General features: G+C 45.7%; 1 long non-coding RNA gene across 2 annotated transcripts; it reads right to left on the reverse strand.

Annotated features, from left to right (window-relative positions):
- Nucleotides 1–10,150: 10,150 nt before the first annotated feature.
- Nucleotides 10,151–12,104, reverse strand: LOC123330866. Of its 2 annotated transcripts, XR_006547110.2 has the most exons (3): nucleotides 11,559–12,096; nucleotides 11,127–11,278; nucleotides 10,151–10,325 (listed from the first exon to the last, which is right to left on the reverse strand). It is a non-coding gene; the product is annotated as an uncharacterized LOC123330866 (long non-coding RNA). The 2 variants fall into 2 exon arrangements; XR_006547109.2 differs by having other exon boundaries at nucleotides 10,151–11,278; nucleotides 11,559–12,104.
- Between the last annotated feature and the right edge of the window lie 6,172 nt (nucleotides 12,105–18,276).

Below are 18,276 nucleotides of genomic sequence, written 5' to 3' on the forward strand. Positions count from 1 at the left end.
CATGCCAGGAGGGCCTTCAAAAGAGCTCTGGAACACAAAGGAAGAGGGAGGAGTAGAAATTCGAACAGCTCCTGCTGCGGCTCTATTAGTGGGAAGCTTTCCCCTTGGCTTCTAAATGCCCCTCCCCTCTCTGCAGGCCACATCAGGGACCTTTTCTCCCTGGTACCCAGAGTCCTAAGGGCTTCTAACTCCCTATCTTCTGTTTCCAGAACTTACGGTCTCTTTTTCCAGGAGGCCTTCTACTGAAGAGATCCCAGATAAGGGTGACCCATCAGACAGGATCATCCATCTAGTTTACAGAAGCAATTTCAGAGTGGGCCCTGGGTCCTTGGACCCCGATGGAGGAAATCCAGGCAAGTATGAGATGGGTAGCATCCCTTTAGAGTTAAACTAAGAGAGTGTGCCAGTGTCTGGCTTTTCTGGGGTATGCGGGCCACTGGGGAGATAAGTTTTCTTGAAGGCAGATGTGAGAGTAGGTGTAGCTGGTCACCGGAGTAGAGATGTTTGGGAGAGGGGAGGAGAATACAGACTCAGTAGCCACTTTGAGATGCTGGTCTTCGCTCACTAGAGCTGAAAGACTTTCCTGCTTTTGTTCGGCTCCCTGGTCATACTGGCTGGATTAACCAAGGATCCACTAATTCTATCGACATATCAAAGATTCTTTGAAGACAGGAAGGTGAGTGAGGGCAAGAATTAGAATAAAAAGTTGAAGGACAAAAGGAGCAGGTTTATTTTAAATACATTTTTCTTTTGTCTACCTGGAACATATATCATCCTGCACATGTGGTATTGGGATTTTTGTTTTGTCTCCTGTACAATGTAAATGCCTTTCTATGTCACCATTTCAAATGTGTCGGTAAATTACATCGCTTACTAATGCTCTTCTGCAAGTGGAGTTTTGCTTTGAAAATACTCAGAGGATGAGAGAATAGCTGACATGTGGGTTATAAACAAAGATATTTTCATTTTTTATTAATGTAAAGTCAGCTTTCCCCACCTCCACTAAGCAGACACTGAACAAACAGTAAAAAGCACATTGGTGGAAGGGATGCTAAACTATTAGCCTATTCAGGAGACCACATGTTTTGACTTGACCTTGTAAGTAAATGAAGGAATGAATGAATGAATAGTGCCTTGGAATAAATATCACTAAGTGTCAGCTATTCTAGCACCAAACCTAGAGAAGAAAAATCTCTGGGCTTTGAATTAATGAGTTAAAATTGTATGTGTGGCGGGGAGGGGTTAATAGACCTGTCAAAATAGTGGCTTCTTTTTTTAATTATTTTGAAAGTATTTATTTATTGGCTGTGTTGGTTTTAGTTGCAGCATGCAGGATCTTTTGGTACAGCGTGTGGGCTTCTCTCTAGTTGGATGCAGGGGCTCAGTAGTTGCGGCACGCAGGCTTAGTTGTTCCGCAGCATGTGGGATCTTAGTTCCCCAATCAGGGATCAAACCCACGGCCCCTGCATTGGAAGATGAATTCTTAACCACTGGACCACCAGGGAAGTCCTGTGGTTCCTCATTTTAAAAATCTTGGAAACTCTGCTTATTTTTTTACTTAATATTTTACATCTACCTGGGTTCATATTGCTGACATATTTTTAAGTGCCATGAAATTAAGATTTGGAGGAACCTGCTGCTGCTGCTAAGTCACTTCAGTCATGTCTGACTCTGTGTGACCCCACAGACGGCAGCCCACCAGGCTCCCCCTTCCCTGGGGTTCTCCAGGCAAGAATACTGGAGTGGGTTGCCATTTCCTTCTCCAATGCATGAAAGTGAAAAGTGAAAGTGAAGTCGCTCAGTCATGCCCCACCCTAAGTCTCCACAAACACAGGTTCCCTATTCATATTTTCCTTTTTGTTTTTGGGTAAAAACAAGTGCTATCCCAGGGGATCACAGCCCTGCTGCTGCTGCTGCTGCTAAGTCACTTCAGTCGTGTCCAACTCTGTGCAACCCCATAGACGGCAGCCCACCAGGCTCCCCCATCCCTGGGATTCTCCAGGCAAGAACAGTGGAGTGGGTTGCCATTTCCTTCTCCAATGCATGAAAGTGAAAAGTGAAAGTGAAGTCGCTCAGTCGTGTCCGACTCTTAGCGTCCCCATGGACTGCAGCCTACCAGGCTCCTCCGTCCATGGGGTTTTCCAGGCAAGAGTACTGGAGTGGGGTGCCATTGCCTTCTCCGGATCACAGCCCTAGGAAAACGATTAAGGCTTATTGTCTCTTTATCTGTTAAAGCATGTCCAGAAGCCTAGGGTAGGATCAACACAAGAGTTTTTGACATCAGGGCTTCTAATCCTGTTCGTACATGCTAGTCATAATTGGACAGCAAACAATGTTCCTTTTCTTCCTTATGACCCTCTGTCTTGTTGTGGAAATCTGCAAAATTGTGATAATTGCTATGATTGTACACTTGAAATTTCTGAACTCAGCAGTGATGAGGAAAAGGTGGCGAGCTCTTTGTGGTTTTTATGAAATAAGTAAAACCTGGGAGAGATGGTGGCTGTCTTTAGCAATTGAAACCAGGTACCATACAGTTAAATTTTTGAAAAAACACATTTACTAGTGAACTTCTGTCATAGTGACACATTTCAAGTAACTATTTCATCTGCATTTGTTGGAAGGGGGGCACATCAGTGCGCTTTATCACATGCAGTATTCTAACCAGGAAGCCCACTTATGAGAAGAGGGTGCAGGCAAGACACTCACTGTGGTTTGAATGGCTGCCTCTCCCTGCCCTAATTCTAAAGCTCTGTCCAGGGTCAGCTATGACATTTGTGGGGCTCATTGCAAAATGAAAATACAGGATCCCTTGTTAAAAATTTTATTAAGAATTTCAAGGCAGTGACAGCAAAGCAGAAAATCCAGCGTGGTTTTCTTCTGAGCAAGGGGCACATGTGAATCACAGGTCATACAAGGGGCTGGATCTTGCTCTGATCTTCCTAAATAAGAAGATGAGATTAAGGAACTTCCCTGGTGGTACAGTGGATAAGAGTCTAGGCTGCCACTGAAGTGGATATAGGTTTCGTCCCTGGTCCGGGAAGATTCCACATGCCACAGAGCAACGAAGCCCGCATGCCACAACTATTGAAGACTGTGGGACTAGAGCCCATACTGTGCAGCAAGAGAAGGCACCACAGTGAGAAATTTATGTACCTCAAAAAAGAGTAGCTGCCACTCGCTAGAAAAAGTCCACATGCAGCAGCAAAGACTTAGTGCAACCAAAAATAAGTAAGTAATTAAATTATATATATATAAAAGAAGATAGGATAAGAAGGCAGTACTGAAAACCTCCCGAATATAATTTACAGTGTGTGCCGACAGGGAAGAGCACGGTAAAGAGGTGGTGTTTTACTGAGGGCCTAGGGACCCATCCTTCCTGCCCTTGGAAACAGAGGAAGCTGGAGGGAGTGACTAGGGTGGCTTGAAGACCCCTTTAGAGTCTATAACTTTGAAGTCCTTATCCTGAGGGGACTCTAATTTGAAGATGCTATACTTTTCTTCGTTGTTGGTTGGTTGGTTTAGTCGCTAAGTTGTGTCCCACTCTTTGCAACCGCATGGACTAGAACCTGCTAGGCTCTGTCCATGGAATTTCTCAGGCAGGAATACTGGAGTGGGTTGCTGTTTCCTTCTCCAGGAGATCTTCTTTATCTAGGGATCATACCAGCATCTCCTGCATTGGTAGGTGGATTCTTTATCACTGAGCCACCAGGGAAGCCCTTTTCTTCATTACTCTTCATAAATTGAGAATTGCAGCTTTATCAGTTAATAACAAGAATGACCTGGGGCTGGTGATAATAGAGATACACTTACCTCACAAAGTGGTTGTGAGAGTCAAATTCCATGAGAGAAGTGATATGCTCTGGAGAGTTCTGGGCACATGGTCAACTTTCAATAATGGTGACGATGATCATGGTGATCCGGGTGAGCCTTGCTTTTGGAAAAGTGTGTGTGAGAGAAAAAGCCTCCTCTGCGTACTCTCCACTCGGGCCCTTGGCTGAAGGTTTGTGCTATCCCAGCAGGCCTTCTCTGAATCCTTTTTTCGCAGCTTCCTTCAGCTTAACTTCTTTCAAATGTAGACTCTTTTGAATATGATGAAAGTCCACGCGCTAACAAAGACGCTGCTGGCAGCAAGGTCACCCAAGGAAAGGCAGTCTGGGCGCACAGAACAACACACATTTATTCAGATGCTCCAGAGGCCAGCCCACTGTGCTGAGCCCTAGAGGATGCTGCCTTTTGCTGCCTATTTCCAAGCCAGGCAGAGGGAGGCTCTTTCCCTCGGGACTCAGCTTGGAGAGTCATCAAGGCCCACTTGTCAGTGTTGTTAGTGACGTCAGACGCTTTCACAGATCCTGTTCTGGTCCCCGAAGTGGCATGGCACTAGCTCACCCATTTAGGAGTGTCGGGTCCTTGTCTGTGCTGCTCCATCATTTTCCTCACAGGATGGGGGTGGGCATGGGCTGGCTGGCTTGAGTCAAGGTCACTGCAGCATTTTAGGGCGGTGGGCCCACTCTATCCAAAACGTTTCCCATATCCACACTTGCTCCCTCAGGATTAACAGAATCTCTCAGATCTGGCATTGGAAAAGATCCTGTTGCTGGGAAAGATTGAGGGCAGAAGGAGAAGGGGGTGGCAGAGGACAAGATGGTTGGATGGCATCACTGACTTAATGGACTTGAGTTTGAACAAGCTCCGGGAGATGGTGAAGGACAGGGAAACCTGGCATGCTGCAGTCCACGGGGTTACAAAGAGTCAGACGGCTTAGCGGCTGAACAACAAAAACAACTTAGATCTGGCAGGCCTCCCACTCCAGCATCCAGCTGCACCTGAGATCCTAACTCAGCTCACACCCTGGTGTTCTTTGTGGGATCTGACTTCTCTGCTTCTAAAGTGTTCAGGATGCCGTCCTTCACTCTGGGGAAGTGTGTTTTATTTCAGCAAATGGAGTGTGTTTTTCATAATTGGCACCTTTGCTTTAGTCTTGAGGCAGATGGCTCAGTATTGCCTTAGCTGGAGGGTCTTTGGCTGTAGCAGATGTGTCAGAACAGAAGCGGAAGTGATATTTGTCAAATACCTTCTGGGTTCCCAGCAGTGTCCTAGGGTGGTTGTTATTTTATTTATTCTTAGAAGGTGGAAATGATTATCTCATTTTTTTTTTGGTTGATGAAGAAACCAAGGCTGTTTCAGGATGGTGCCCACAAGCACATACCTGGTAAGTGGCAGCACCAGCATTTAAATCCAACTTTGACTCATGTTTCTCTCAGTGATTGTTTGTTGCCTCACCAGACTAGCATCCTCAGATGGGAACGTTCATCCTAGCACGTAGGCCTCAGCTGTGAGGCACACACACATTCTGCACACACCAGCAGGGAGGAGCAGGGAAGGGCAGGATTTGGTGGAGTATCTGCTGTAGTTACACGGGCAGTATCTGGGGAACACAGAATCCCAGCGGGCTGCCCACTGCAGCTGGCTCTCCTTAGAAGACAGGATGAACATGGGCCCAGAGAACCTTGGGTACTGCCTAAATGTATACTTTTACCCATAATTAGCTATAAGGAGAGGAGCAACTAAAACTAAATATCAGGGTAGTAATGCCCAGACTCGTGGTAGAAAGACTTCCATTTGCGCATGAACTAAGGGAAGGTTAAAGCCCAGTTCTTTAAAGACTTGGACTTGTGCATATATCCAGAGAAAACTCTGATTCGAAGACACATTCACCCCAATGTTCATGGCAGCATTATTAACAATAGCCAAGACTTAGAAATACCCTAAATGTCCATTGACAGACAAATGGATGTAGATGTGGTGTATATGTGTGTGTATGTGTATACACACACACACACACACACACACACACAATGGAATATTGCTCAGCCATGGAAAAGAATGAAATAATGCCATTTATAGCAACATAGATGAACCTAGACATTGTCATATTATTAAGTGAGGTAAATATCATATGATATCACATTTATATAATCTAAAATTTGATACAAATGGACTTACTTACAAAACAGAAATAGAGTCATAGGTGTAGGCAACAAACTTATGATTACCTGGGGGGAAAGAGGGAGGGAGGGATAAGCTGAGAGATTGGGAGTGACATATACATATTACTATATATAAGATAGATAAGGATCTACTGTATAGCATCAAAAATTCGATTCAATATTTTATGATAACCTATATGGGAAAAGACTCCAGTATTCTTTCCTGGGACATTCCATGACAGAGGAGCCTGGCAGGCTACAGTCTATGGGTCACAAACAGTTGGATATGACTTAGTGACTAAACAGCAACAGCAATATGGGAAAAGAATCTGAAAAAGAACATATATGTATATATAACTAAATCTCTTTGCTATATACCTGAAACTAACATAACATTATAAGTCAGTTATACTTCAATTTAAAAAAAAATTTAAAAAAGACCTGGGCAATATGCCACCGGCATCTCTGGCAGCATTCCCCTGAGGCATCTCGGTTAACAGGGTAGAGGCTGCTTGGATGAGAGACCTTGGGCAGCTTAACATGGCAACAGGTAGACATCATGAAGAAGACCTTGACAAGGTGCAACTTCACTGTGCTTCAAAAGAAGCCTCTTACCAAGACGGACTCCATATGCCTGCCACTGACGGGAGTGGTGCCCAGGGTTCCTGGTATCTCAAAGGGTGGGTGTGTTGGACTAGGGACCTGACAGGGCTGCTGTAGGTGGAGGTCTTAAGCACTTAGCAGCTCAGGGCTACAAGCAGCAGGGCTAGCACTTTTGTTTTAGCTGTTTCACCTTATCCCCTGGGCAGTGCTGAGTTTGGTAGAGGGCAAGAGCATCGGTGGAACTTAAGGCTGACAGATACCTATCTCTGACCTCACTGATTATCACTATCTCCCTTGTCTACACCCTCATATTACAAGGAAACTGGTATTGCAATGTGTTATCTTAGATTTATTTGTGGAATTCTTTGAGTCATGTGTCTTCTCGTCCATCTGTTTTTGTTCATCATTGTTCCCAGTACTGCCACATATAGCAAGTGTTCAAAAAATATTTCATCAATGAATTAATTATTGAAAAGACATTCTAGAAGTAATAGAAGATGAGAAAGTGCTTTAGGAATAGTTTAGTGCTGCCTTTCTCGGCTCTGCTGATTAAGTACATGACAGATACCATAACTATCAGAGTTCCAGATAAGAATCCAGAAAATGCTATCTTTTACAGTGTCATAGAAATAGAACCTTTGTTCCTTCTCAATTGCTGGAAATATACTTGTCTTTGAATGAAACGAGGCATTGGAGCAATAAATATGCCCTTTTGCCCTGGCTCTGAATTTATCAGTTATAGTTCCCACATTGAAAGCATGAGAGTCCTCATGAAAAAGTCAAAGAAAGGAAAATAGATCTTCAAGCTCTGCATGGAGACCCTAGGTCAAGGTAAACGTCTAGGGGAGGCTGAAAGCAGGAAGGTTTGGAGGTTGCCAGTGTGATCTAAGGGGATCTGAAAGCCTAGCTTGACCAGAAGGAGTCCTTTATTGGCTTAACTGGAGGGTCACAAATATCTGTCTTTAGTTATTTCTCTTTGGGTTCAGATTTGACTATAGAGTTCTATAAAAGTGCTAACATTTTTCTGGGTGAGGTGGATAGGAAGCCAGGAGCACCCTGGAAGCAGGAAGGCAGTAATTATTTTGATAAGTCTGTGCAGTTAATGACTGAGCAGAGTTCTCCCAGGGCCAGAAGGAAAACACTGGGTAAAGCAGGAAGCGAACGGAGTGTGGGGAGTTTGGGGGCTAGTGGGAGTTTGCAGGAAAGGTCTTAAGGAGGTGGTTTCAGGGGATATTCCTGTGGGGGGCAAGTAGGAACTTTGCAGAGGAATGTTGCCAGGATCCCATCAAATACCTGGGTACACTGCAACTGGATGTTTTGAGGAGGAGTTTAATAAAGAGACTGTTAGAAATGTGTGATCAGAGTTTAGGGAAATCAAACCAGGGAAACTGTAGAACCCTGGGATGAACACTAATGGGGAGCTAGCTGCTCCACACCCTCATGGAGAAAGGGAGGCTGCTGCAGATCTTGGAGTGGGTAGCCATAGGAGGGGCACTTACAAAATGTGGTGGGTTAAAGACGGATGGAATTCTCTGATACTCCTTTCATCAAGAGTGGGGGTCTGTGGTCTTTCACCTTGAATCAGAGGGACCTCTGCAACTGCTTTGACCAATAGAACCTGGCAGAAGTTTGTATAGCTGTTTCCAGGCCCAGGTCTTAAAGACTAGAAGCTTCCATTTCCTTTCCCTTGGACACTTGCTCTTGGAACACAGACACTTGCTGGGAGCAAGTTTAACAACCCCAAGTGGAGGCCCACCTGGGAAACTGTTACCTCTGCTAACAGCCCTGACTAAGCTCACCCAGACCATAATCAGCACTGACTTGTTAGCCATCTTGGAAGTGGATTCTCCAACCCTAGGCATGCTGCTCTGGCTTATGCCATGTGGGACAGAGATGAGTTGCCCACAGAGCTAAGCTATTAAGTGTCGGGGGGTAGTTATAACTATCAGTGGTTACTGGGCTATATGAGTTGTGGCCTCAGTAGAGGGACACAGATAATCCACGGTAGCCTGGCAGGAAGGGAGCCAGGGGGAGAACCCCGCTGACTTCTCTCATCTCCTGCCTACTTATTTACTGCCATTGACCACTGGGTGGACTCAACAAAAGCCAGAAGAACAGGAACCCGTTGACGGCCCCCTGCAGGTCAGTTCCCTGGGGCACACAGAGCAGTTGGAGAAGTGTGAAGTGAGATCTGGAGGGACAGATGGGAAACAGCCAGCACAGGCACCAGGCAATTTAACGTTGGTGTCATGGTGTTGATCCCATTCGATACAACTCAACCTGCCAGAATACAAATCTTAAAAGACAAAGACCAGATCTGTTTTGGAAGGTGGCCAGGTATGTGATCAGTAAGTGAGGAAGGAGGAAAATCTGTCTGAGACATTTCTTAATCAAATAGCTAAGTGTTTGATTTAATCAGTGTTAATGCAAATGGAAAGTACAGTAACACCCTATGGATGTTGCCTCCTCAGAGCAGCTCTGGGATTGAGCCCCCCTCCCCAATTTCCTGAGTGGCTGTCTAAGCAGAGCCCTGGGGAGCCTGATGCTCAGTGAAGGAACTGGCTCTGTCTTTATGTCCCATAAACTAAACATCCGTGCTTCCAGGGTAATCGGAATAATCTGGCCAAGGGAGAGAGGGACACCAGCCTAGGTCTGAAGCCCTAGATAGACAGACCCAGGCTACCTGGGCAGAGTCAAGACTCATGTTACTCTTCTAGTCAGAAGTGGCAGTGAACCCCAAGCTCCTGGAAGAGATCCCTGGAGCAGTGCCCAGAGCCAGGGCCCTCTCCACATCAGCTCTAGGGGACAGGAGGGCCACTCCCTGGGCTCTGCGGCGGGCCACAAAGCCAGAGGGTTGCTCACCAACGTCTAGCAGAAATTTTGCAACACCTAACGAGTGGGAGGTTCGCAACACTGCCCTGGGAGACAGGTGGTAGAGTGTGACAATTAGAGCTGGGATTCGGGAGTCTAGTTGCCTGGTTTCGAATTCAGGTTCTGCCTCTTGCTAGCTGTGTAACCTTATTTAACTCCTCTATGACTCTACAAGGGCTTCCCTGTAGATCAGTTGGTAGCAGTGCAGGACACCCGGGTTCGATCCCTGGGTTGGAAAGATCCTCTGGAGAAGGAAATGGCAACCCACTCCAGTATCCAGTATGCCTGGAAAATCTCATGGACAGAGGAGCCTGGTGGGCTACAGTCCATGGGGTTGCAAAGAGTCGGGCACGACTGAGCGACTAACACTTTACTTACTTATGACTCTGTTTCCTCAACAGTAAAATGGGACTGCTATCATATACTATGGAGAAGGCAATGGCAGCCCACTCCAGTACTCTTGCCTGGAAAATCCCATGGATGGAGGAGCCTGGTAGGCTGCAGTCCATGGTGTCGCTAAGAGTTGGACACGACTTCACTTTCACTTCCACTTTTCACTTTCATGCATTGGGGAAGGAAATGGCAACCCACTCCAGTGTTCTTGCCTGGAGAATCCCAGGGACGGGGGAGCCTGGTGGGCTGCTGTCTATGGGGTCGCACAGAGTCGGACACGACTGAAGTGACTTAGCAGCAGCAGCAGCACCTCCTTCATTTGATTGTCACCAGGGCTGATGCATGAAGGGTTTGGGGTAGGTGGCGGCTGCACCGCGTCTTTGGCTGCAGTGAGCACGCTGTCCACTCCATTCCGCGGGCTTGACACATAGCAACCTTGCCATAGTCTTTGCATTCTGCTGGAAGCACAGGCTAGAGAGAGAAACCCATGAGCTCAGCTCACATTCAACAGGAGCTCCCAGACTGCCCTGCCTCCAGGCTAATGGCTCTGAACGTAGTTGATCTGTCTATTCCCACAGGTGTGGTCACACTGGTTTTTAAAGTTTTTTTTCTCGCTCTGCTCCAGTTACATCTTAGCTTCTGGGCTGCACACCAAAAATACTGTCTGCTTCAGTGGTGCTCTCAGACCCAGCGGGGCAGAATGGGGCTGCCCCCGTGAGTGTGGGGTGACTGATGGCTCACCAGCCTTCCCTTCTGCCCTGGGGCCTGGTTGTGAACAAAAGCAAATGAAAAATGGTAGCAATAAAGAAGGCTGCTCCCAGTAGACAGCGCCTCTTTGATTCCAGGTAAACGTTAGTGTTTGGGCCAAATGAAGCCTATGGAGGGAACCTGGAATCTGAGTACTGGGTTCTCTTGCCAGCTTCTGGAACCCACTTGTGACATGGCTACTCTCCTGACCCTCAAGTATACCCTTCCTTAAGACCTTGCCCTTTAGACGTCTCATCATGATTTGCTGGTCAAGAGTAGTTTGCTCTGATAGAGTGCAGGGTAGGGGTGACCACAGGGGCTGCAGGTAAGTATTCCCCAGCATCAATGGGCAGGTGAGAAAACTCCAGTCTTGAATCTCCCCCGCCCCCAGCAGGTTGGGTGACATCACATTAGTTCTTCACTCTTTGCAGAATAAAGGCCACCTGAGCGGACTTTGAGGGGGTATCCCGAGACGAATAAAATCCCTGGAGAAAGAGCCAAGGAAAATCAGGTGTGGGTATTTACTGTGCTGACAGAGCAGCCATGCGCTTCAGATTCTCTGATTGTAGGGCTTGGGGCGGCATCCTCAGGTGGAGAGAGTTTTTCTTCCTGCCTCCTCCGCTCTTCCATCGGTGCTCTTTCCCGCAGATCAGGATGATTCTAAGGAATGGCTGCTCCTAGGAGCAGCAGAGAAACAGGAAGTCTGGGAAGAAAGCCCTTCAAGCCTGGCCTGCAGCGGCTTCTCCTCCTGGGTGAGTCCTCTGAGAGCCCACGGAAGGGCTACCCTCACCCTCCTCACTCGGGCTGTCTTGAAAAAACTGCCCCACAGGTAGGCCCCATGCCTTAGCTCTGCCCTTTCTATAAGGTGCCAATCCTTTTGACAGGCCACAGAGCTATGGTTCCAGCCATGCATCATGTGACGAAAGAGGTGGTACAAAGTACAGCAAATAAACTTACAATGTTTACCGTCCAACTGCAAAGCCCGACTGCCAAATAAAGCCATCTCAGTTCCACTGCAATTTTTGCAGGTAAAATTTTCAGTCAGCCACCAGAGGGTGCCCACAGAGCTCTCTGAAAATGACCCAAACCTGCAGAATTAGAAAATTTCCAGTGTGTCTAAGAATAACACCAAATATAGCTCCCTCATATATGACTGGGAGTGATGCACAGGCCAGCTAAGGAGCTGCAAGTTTGCAGGGGATGAAGAGTCAGGGTGGGAGTGATGGAAATTATCTGAATTTTAGCTAAACAAGTTGCATCTTGATTTTAAATTGGCAATTGCAATAGCACTTTGAGGATTGGCTAAGAGCGAATTTTCATTCCCAGCCAAATTCCCTTCCCCACCCTTTCTTTCCCCATCCATGTGTACAAAGGAAATGCAAATACATGTAAATATTAGGCTAAGCCACAGGCTTCTTGGAAGGTAAAGCTGCTGCTGCTTTAAAAAAAAATCCTATAATACAAGTGAAAAGAAAGATTTTCTGAGCCACTGCTCCTGCACGAGGTGAGCGTCAGGAAGAAGAAATGGAGAAGCCGTAGTTCTCTGAAGAGCTGGCCTGGCATGGTGCCTGCCTGGGATGAGAGGAGCAGGGGAATGGCTGCCTCCCTGTCCCCAGCAGGGCTGGCAAGCAGGCTGGGTCTGGTCTCCCTGTCTTTCCAGGGCCTGGCACACTGGCTGACACACAGTAGGTGCCTGTTAATGTTTGTTGAATGAGTGAATGAATGAACAGGAAGTGAGCTGGGTGGGTAGGACACCGCCTGGGAGCTCTCAGCAGGGTGAGGGGAGAATTGGGAAACGGATGGCTGGGGTGGAAGGGTAGTTTTCCAGGGAGGAGAGGTCCCGTGTTCCACGTTAGCTTCCTCTGGTTCAGGCCCTTTCTGTGGATGTTCAAGACTCCAGATGCGATGCTTTGTTTTAATGTTGGTCAAACTGCCCAGTGGTCCCATTCATTCATAAGAAACACTCATTCACAGTTACTGGTTACCTGATGGGGGACCCTGGCAGTTATCCCCATGCCGGGGACACCAGCCTCCCTCAGCTTTAGCTCTCTGGAAATCTGGCCAGCTGGGAACTGGGTTTTGGTTGCTGGACAATTGGGCCACTTATCTCTCTGGACAAGGGGCGTGTGTGTGTGTTGTCATAATATGCCCTGTGTGTGGGATGTGTGTATGTGTTGCCATAATGCCTTGTGTGTGGTGTGTGTGTGTGTGTTGCCATAATGCCTTGTGTGTGGTGTGTGTGTGTTGCCATAATGCCTTGTGTGTGGTGTGTGTGTGTTGCCATAATGCCTTGTGTGTGGTGTGTGTGGTGTGTGTGTGTGTGTGTTGCCATAATGCCTTGTGTGTGGGGTCTGCCATCTACACAGCTTTTTGACACCACCTATGGCTACCCCTTGCTGGTACATAGAAGAGATGATATGTATTGATGAGATGTATTGATATTTAAAGTTAGAAATTTAGGAACAAGTTATTTTATTTAGGTTTCGGTACTTGTAATTCATCACAGAAGGAATCATGGTGTGAAGGTCTTGCAGGGTTTTAAAAGATTCCTACATATGTTCCCTTTCCAATATTTCTCCTTTAGGGTAGCTTTAATGACAATTTGGGGGGCCTTCAGATGAGCCAGGAGGGCTGCTGGCTGCAGGGCTTGGAGAAAGGGTTTGGTTTTGGGAATTAACCTTTCTCCCTCCTCCCCTGCCTAGGCTGAGTCTGTCCACCTGATTAGCACAACAATGATCAGATTTTCCCCACCAGCCTGAGAAGAATGGGTTCCTGACCAGGATCCTTTTAATTTGCAAATCTCATGCAGATGAGGCTCTGAAGATTCCTGGGCCCTCCCAGTGTTGGCCTAGCTGGGTGCTCCATACTGCATGAACTCTGCAGTAACTGAGCTTGTGTCTTCTGGATCTTTTGTTATTTCTTATCTTCACCAGGCCCTGGCACAGCACTATATACTTAGAGAAGTTTAGACCCAAGGGAGAGGCTATTAGGAAAGGGTCTCAACAAACTATGCTATGCTATGCTATGCTAAATCACTTCAGTCGTGTCCGACTCTGTGTGACCCCATAGATGGCAGCCCACCAGGCTTCCCCATCCCTGGGATTCTCCAGGCAAGAATACTGGAGTGGGTTGCCATTTCCTTCTCCAATGTATGCAAGTGAAAAGTGAAAGTGAAGTCGCTCAGCCGTGTCCGACCCTCAGCGACCCCATGGACTGCAGCCTTCTAGGCTCCTCCATCCATGGGATTTTCCAGGCAAGAGTACTGGAGTGGGGTGCCATTGCCTTCTCCGCTCAACAAACTAGTGGTAGCCAAAGCAAAGGAAAAATTTCTAGAAAGCTAAACAGGCTCCTGAAAGAATGTTCCATCAGATTGTTTTGTTAAAATAAGATCTCTCTCTCTGTGTCTCTATACATATCTGTATATACGTAGAACTGAATCACTTTGCTGTACGCAAAAGAATTCAACATTGTAAATCAACTATACTTAAAAAGTTGGAAAGAGATCTTCTCTGGAGGGGAAAATCCATTTTTTAAAAGGGAAGAAAAGAAAAGGAAAGAGAGGCAAAGAATAACTCAAACACCCTCTTTGCCTGAGCTCTCTGTTAAGAAGGATCATAGCACGGCCAAAAGACTTTGTGTCCTGTGAGATTGCAGTTCTTAAAAATAAATTCCCCTCTTCCTGAGCTAACTGGAGTGAGTTTCGTTTTCTTATAATAAAAAATTCCCTGATTTTAATTCAAAACGTTACACAGTAATGTATTGGTTGCCTAGGACTGCCGTAGCAAATTATTGTAACTGCATGACTTAAAGCAACAGAAATGTGTTCACTCACAGTTCTGGAGGCCAGAAGTCCCCATCAGGCAGGGTTGGTTCCTTCTGGAGGCTCTGAGGAAGAATCTGTTTCCATGTTCTCCCCTAGCTTTGGGGGTTTCAATAATTCTTGGTATTCCTTGACTTGTAGAAGCATTGCTCCAATCTCTGTCTTAATCTTCATGTGGTGTTCTCCCCACATGTCTCTGTGATTCTCTGTTTTTATCTCTTACAAGGAAGCTCATCAATTTGATTTAGGGCCTACCCTAATCAAAAATCATCTCGTCTAGAGATCTTTACCTTCATTACATCTTGTTGTTGTTCAGTAGCTGAGTCGTGTCTGACTCTTTTAGACCCCATGAACTGCATCACACCAGGCTTCCCTGTCCTTCACTATCTCCCAGAGTTTGCTCAAACTCATGTCCACTGAGTCGGTGATGCCATCCAACCATCTTATCCTCTGTCACCCCTTCTCCTCCTGTCCTCAATTTTTCCCAGCATCAGGGTCTTTTCCAATGAGTTGGCTCTTCACATCATGCGGCCAAAATATTGGAGCTTCAGCATCAGTCCTTCCAATGAATATTCAGGGTTGATTTCCTTTAGGATTGACTGGCTTGATCTCCTTGCTGTCCAAGGGACTCTCGAGAGTCTTCTCCAGCACCATAGTTCAAAGGATCAGTTCTTCAGTGCTCAGCCTTTGATGGTCCAACTCTCACATCTATATATGACTACTGGAAAATCCATAGTTTTAACTATATGGACCTTTGTTGGAAAAGTGATGTCTCTGCTTTTTAATATGCTGTCTAGGTTTGTCATAACTTTTCTTCCAAGGAGCAAGTGTCTTTTAATTTTGTGGCTGCTGTTACCGGCCACAGTGAATTTAGAGCCCAAGAAAAGAAAATCTGTCACTGTTTCCACTTTTGCCCCTTCTATATTGTATTCTATTCTGAAGTGATGGGACTGGTTGCTATGATCTTAGTTTTTTGAATGTTGAATGTTAAGCCAGGTTTTTCCATTCTCCTCTTTCACCTTCATCAAGAGGCTCTTTAGTTCCTCTTTGCTTTCTGCTACTAGGATGGTATCATTTATGTATCTGAGGTTATTGATATTTCTCCAGGCAATCTTGATTCCAGCTAGTGCTTCATCCAGCTCAGGATTTTGCATGATGTACCCTGCAAATAAGTTAAATAAGCAGGGTGACAGTATACAGCCTTGATGTACTCTTTTCCCAATTTTGAACCAGTCCATTGTTCCACATCCTGTTCTAACTGTTGCTTCTTGTCTTGAGTACAGGTTTCTCAGGATACAGGTAAGGTGGTCTGGTATTTTCATCTCTAAGAATCATTACATCTACAAAGCCTCTTCTTCCAAATAGGATTGTATTCTGAGGTTCTGGGTGAATATATCTTTTGGCGGGGACACCATTTACCTACTACAAACAAGGTATGTGTATGTTTATTGCTGGATTACTCAATTGGTGGGCATGTGTTTAAGCAATAAAGCAGAGGTACAGAGAAAGGGAATTTTTTTGGATGGAATATGATAAAAAAAGAAGTCCCTATGGAAAAGATTATGATTTAGGAATGCTTTTAATTTTATATTGAAGGGAGAAAGAATTCATACTTTCAGTGCCTATGGTCTCTAAATGTATTAATCAATGTAATCTGTGAATTATAAATAGTTCATGTGATTGGAAGGTGGGATGTAAGAGGAGTTATTTTGTTGTTGTTGGTTTTATTATATTTTTATAGTTATTGAGGCCACTGGTGACTTTTGCAGGAATAACCACCATATTGTTAACCTCAGAGGGTTGGGATTAAGGATTGAATGGAAGTAAGAAGATTGTTAGTGTGGATATCACTTGCAAGAAGTCTGATTGTGAACTGAGAGGAAGATTTGGGGGTCTCTGAGAGGTGGTCTGTCGTCTCTAATGTGCTGTGTGCTAAGTCGCCTCAGTTGTGTGAGACTCTTTGAGACCCCATGGACTGTAGCCCACCAGGCTCCTCTGTCCATGGGGATTCTCCAAGCAAGAATACTGGAGTGGGTAGCCATGCCCTCCTCCAGGGGATCTTCCCCACCCAGGGATCGAACCTGCATCTCTTATGTCTCCTGCATTGGCAGATGGGTTCTTTACCACTAGCGCCACTCTATAGTTGATTCATAATATGCTGTTTGTGTTTGAATGCTATGATTAGCTTTAACCTCTCTCAGAGCTTCTTAGGGATGATATCCACTGATGATGTCTCTTAAACAGCATAAAACAAGTTGCTAATCAGGACCCAAAACTTCCCCCAGATGCCTTGATTCTTTGTTTAAAGCAGCACCTCACTGCCATCTTACACTTGTGGTGACCTGAGCATGCCAGCCCAGTGCCCTCTTGGCCCTTGGTACTAGCTAATTTCCCTGCCTGAATATCCTTCTTCCTTGATTACCTACTTATCTTTCAAAGCTCAGCTGGAATATTCCGTTTGTTTTACTGTGAAGTTCCTTATGAAGTTATTCGTTCTTTAGAACTCCCGTAGCACCCTTAGATTATGTACATAGAGCACTTATCACCGTACTATGAAATTCATTAATTTTCTGCCTCTCCCATTAAATCATTGAGATTGGGATCCCTGTCTTTCCTTCTTCTAGTCCTCAGCTCCTCACATAGTATTGGGCATGTAGTATGAGTTCCATGAGTGTTGACTGAATTTTGTAGTTTGCAGTTAATACGTGACTAAACACTAAGTATACGTGAAGGGGGACGTTGTTGGATGTCTTGCCAAGGGAACCAGGCAGGAGAGAGAAAAAGAGAGGGGCATAGGGCAGACTCATTATCAGCTTCCATTGCCCACTCCTGTCACTACCAGAATCCAGGTTTTGTGCAGATGTTCACCTTCTTGCAAGCAGCCATGTGCCTTGGTGGGAATTCACCTTCACCCACCCTAGGGATGGGTCTGCTTGATCTTAAGGTGATCACATTCCTATTGTCAGTAATTGATTTGGAAATGGGAAAGTCACCAAATTCTGATCAGTCATACATGGGAGACTTCTGGGAAATGTTTCCTTGTCTAAAAGAACAAAAAGAGATGCTATCTCTTCTTTCTCAAGGTGTTGTCATGTCTGGAGAGGATACTTGGAAACGCTGAAGATGTTTTTCCATCAGTCTGAGAATGGAGCCAATGACTGAGGATGGAGGAACATAAAATGGTAAGAGCCTGGATTTATAATGACACAGCCAGGGTACTGACACTGCCTATCCATCTCCCTGCTCTTTGAGAACTAGTTATCACAGTTCATGCATTTCCTTATTCTGGAAGGCGGTTTGAATCTGTTGCTATGACTTGAAACCAAAGGCATTCCAACTGAAACAACGTGCTATATAGTAAATATTCATTAATTATACAACTTTTATTTTAAAGTGGCTACAATGGCACCCCACTCCAGTACTCTTGCCTGGAAAATCCCATGGACGGAGGAGCCTGGTGGGCTGCAGTCCATGGGGTCGTGAAGAGTTGGACACGACTGAACGACTTCACTTTCACTTTTCACTTTCATGCATTGGAGACGGAAATGGCAACCCACTCCAGTGTTCTTGCCTGAAGAATCCCAGGGATGGGGAAGCCTGGTGGGCTGCCGTCTATGGGGTCGCACAGAGTCGGACACGACTGAAGTGACTTAGTATTAGCATAGAAATCAAAGAGCCTGTTCCTTGTGACTGTGTTGTGCACCAGGATTTGGAAAAGTAAAATATGATATTCCTATGGTCATCTCATAAGCCCAAGGTTATGCCATTCATTTGACTATGGCACTTAGGTTGTAGAGGCTAAATTTCTTTTCCTGGAAGACTAAGAAAAATCTAGTCCTGAGCTATCTGAGGGAA

Source organism: Bubalus bubalis, chromosome 20, assembly GCF_019923935.1.
Source record: "Bubalus bubalis isolate 160015118507 breed Murrah chromosome 20, NDDB_SH_1, whole genome shotgun sequence".
In the NCBI taxonomy this organism is placed as follows: domain Eukaryota; kingdom Metazoa; phylum Chordata; class Mammalia; order Artiodactyla; family Bovidae; genus Bubalus; species Bubalus bubalis.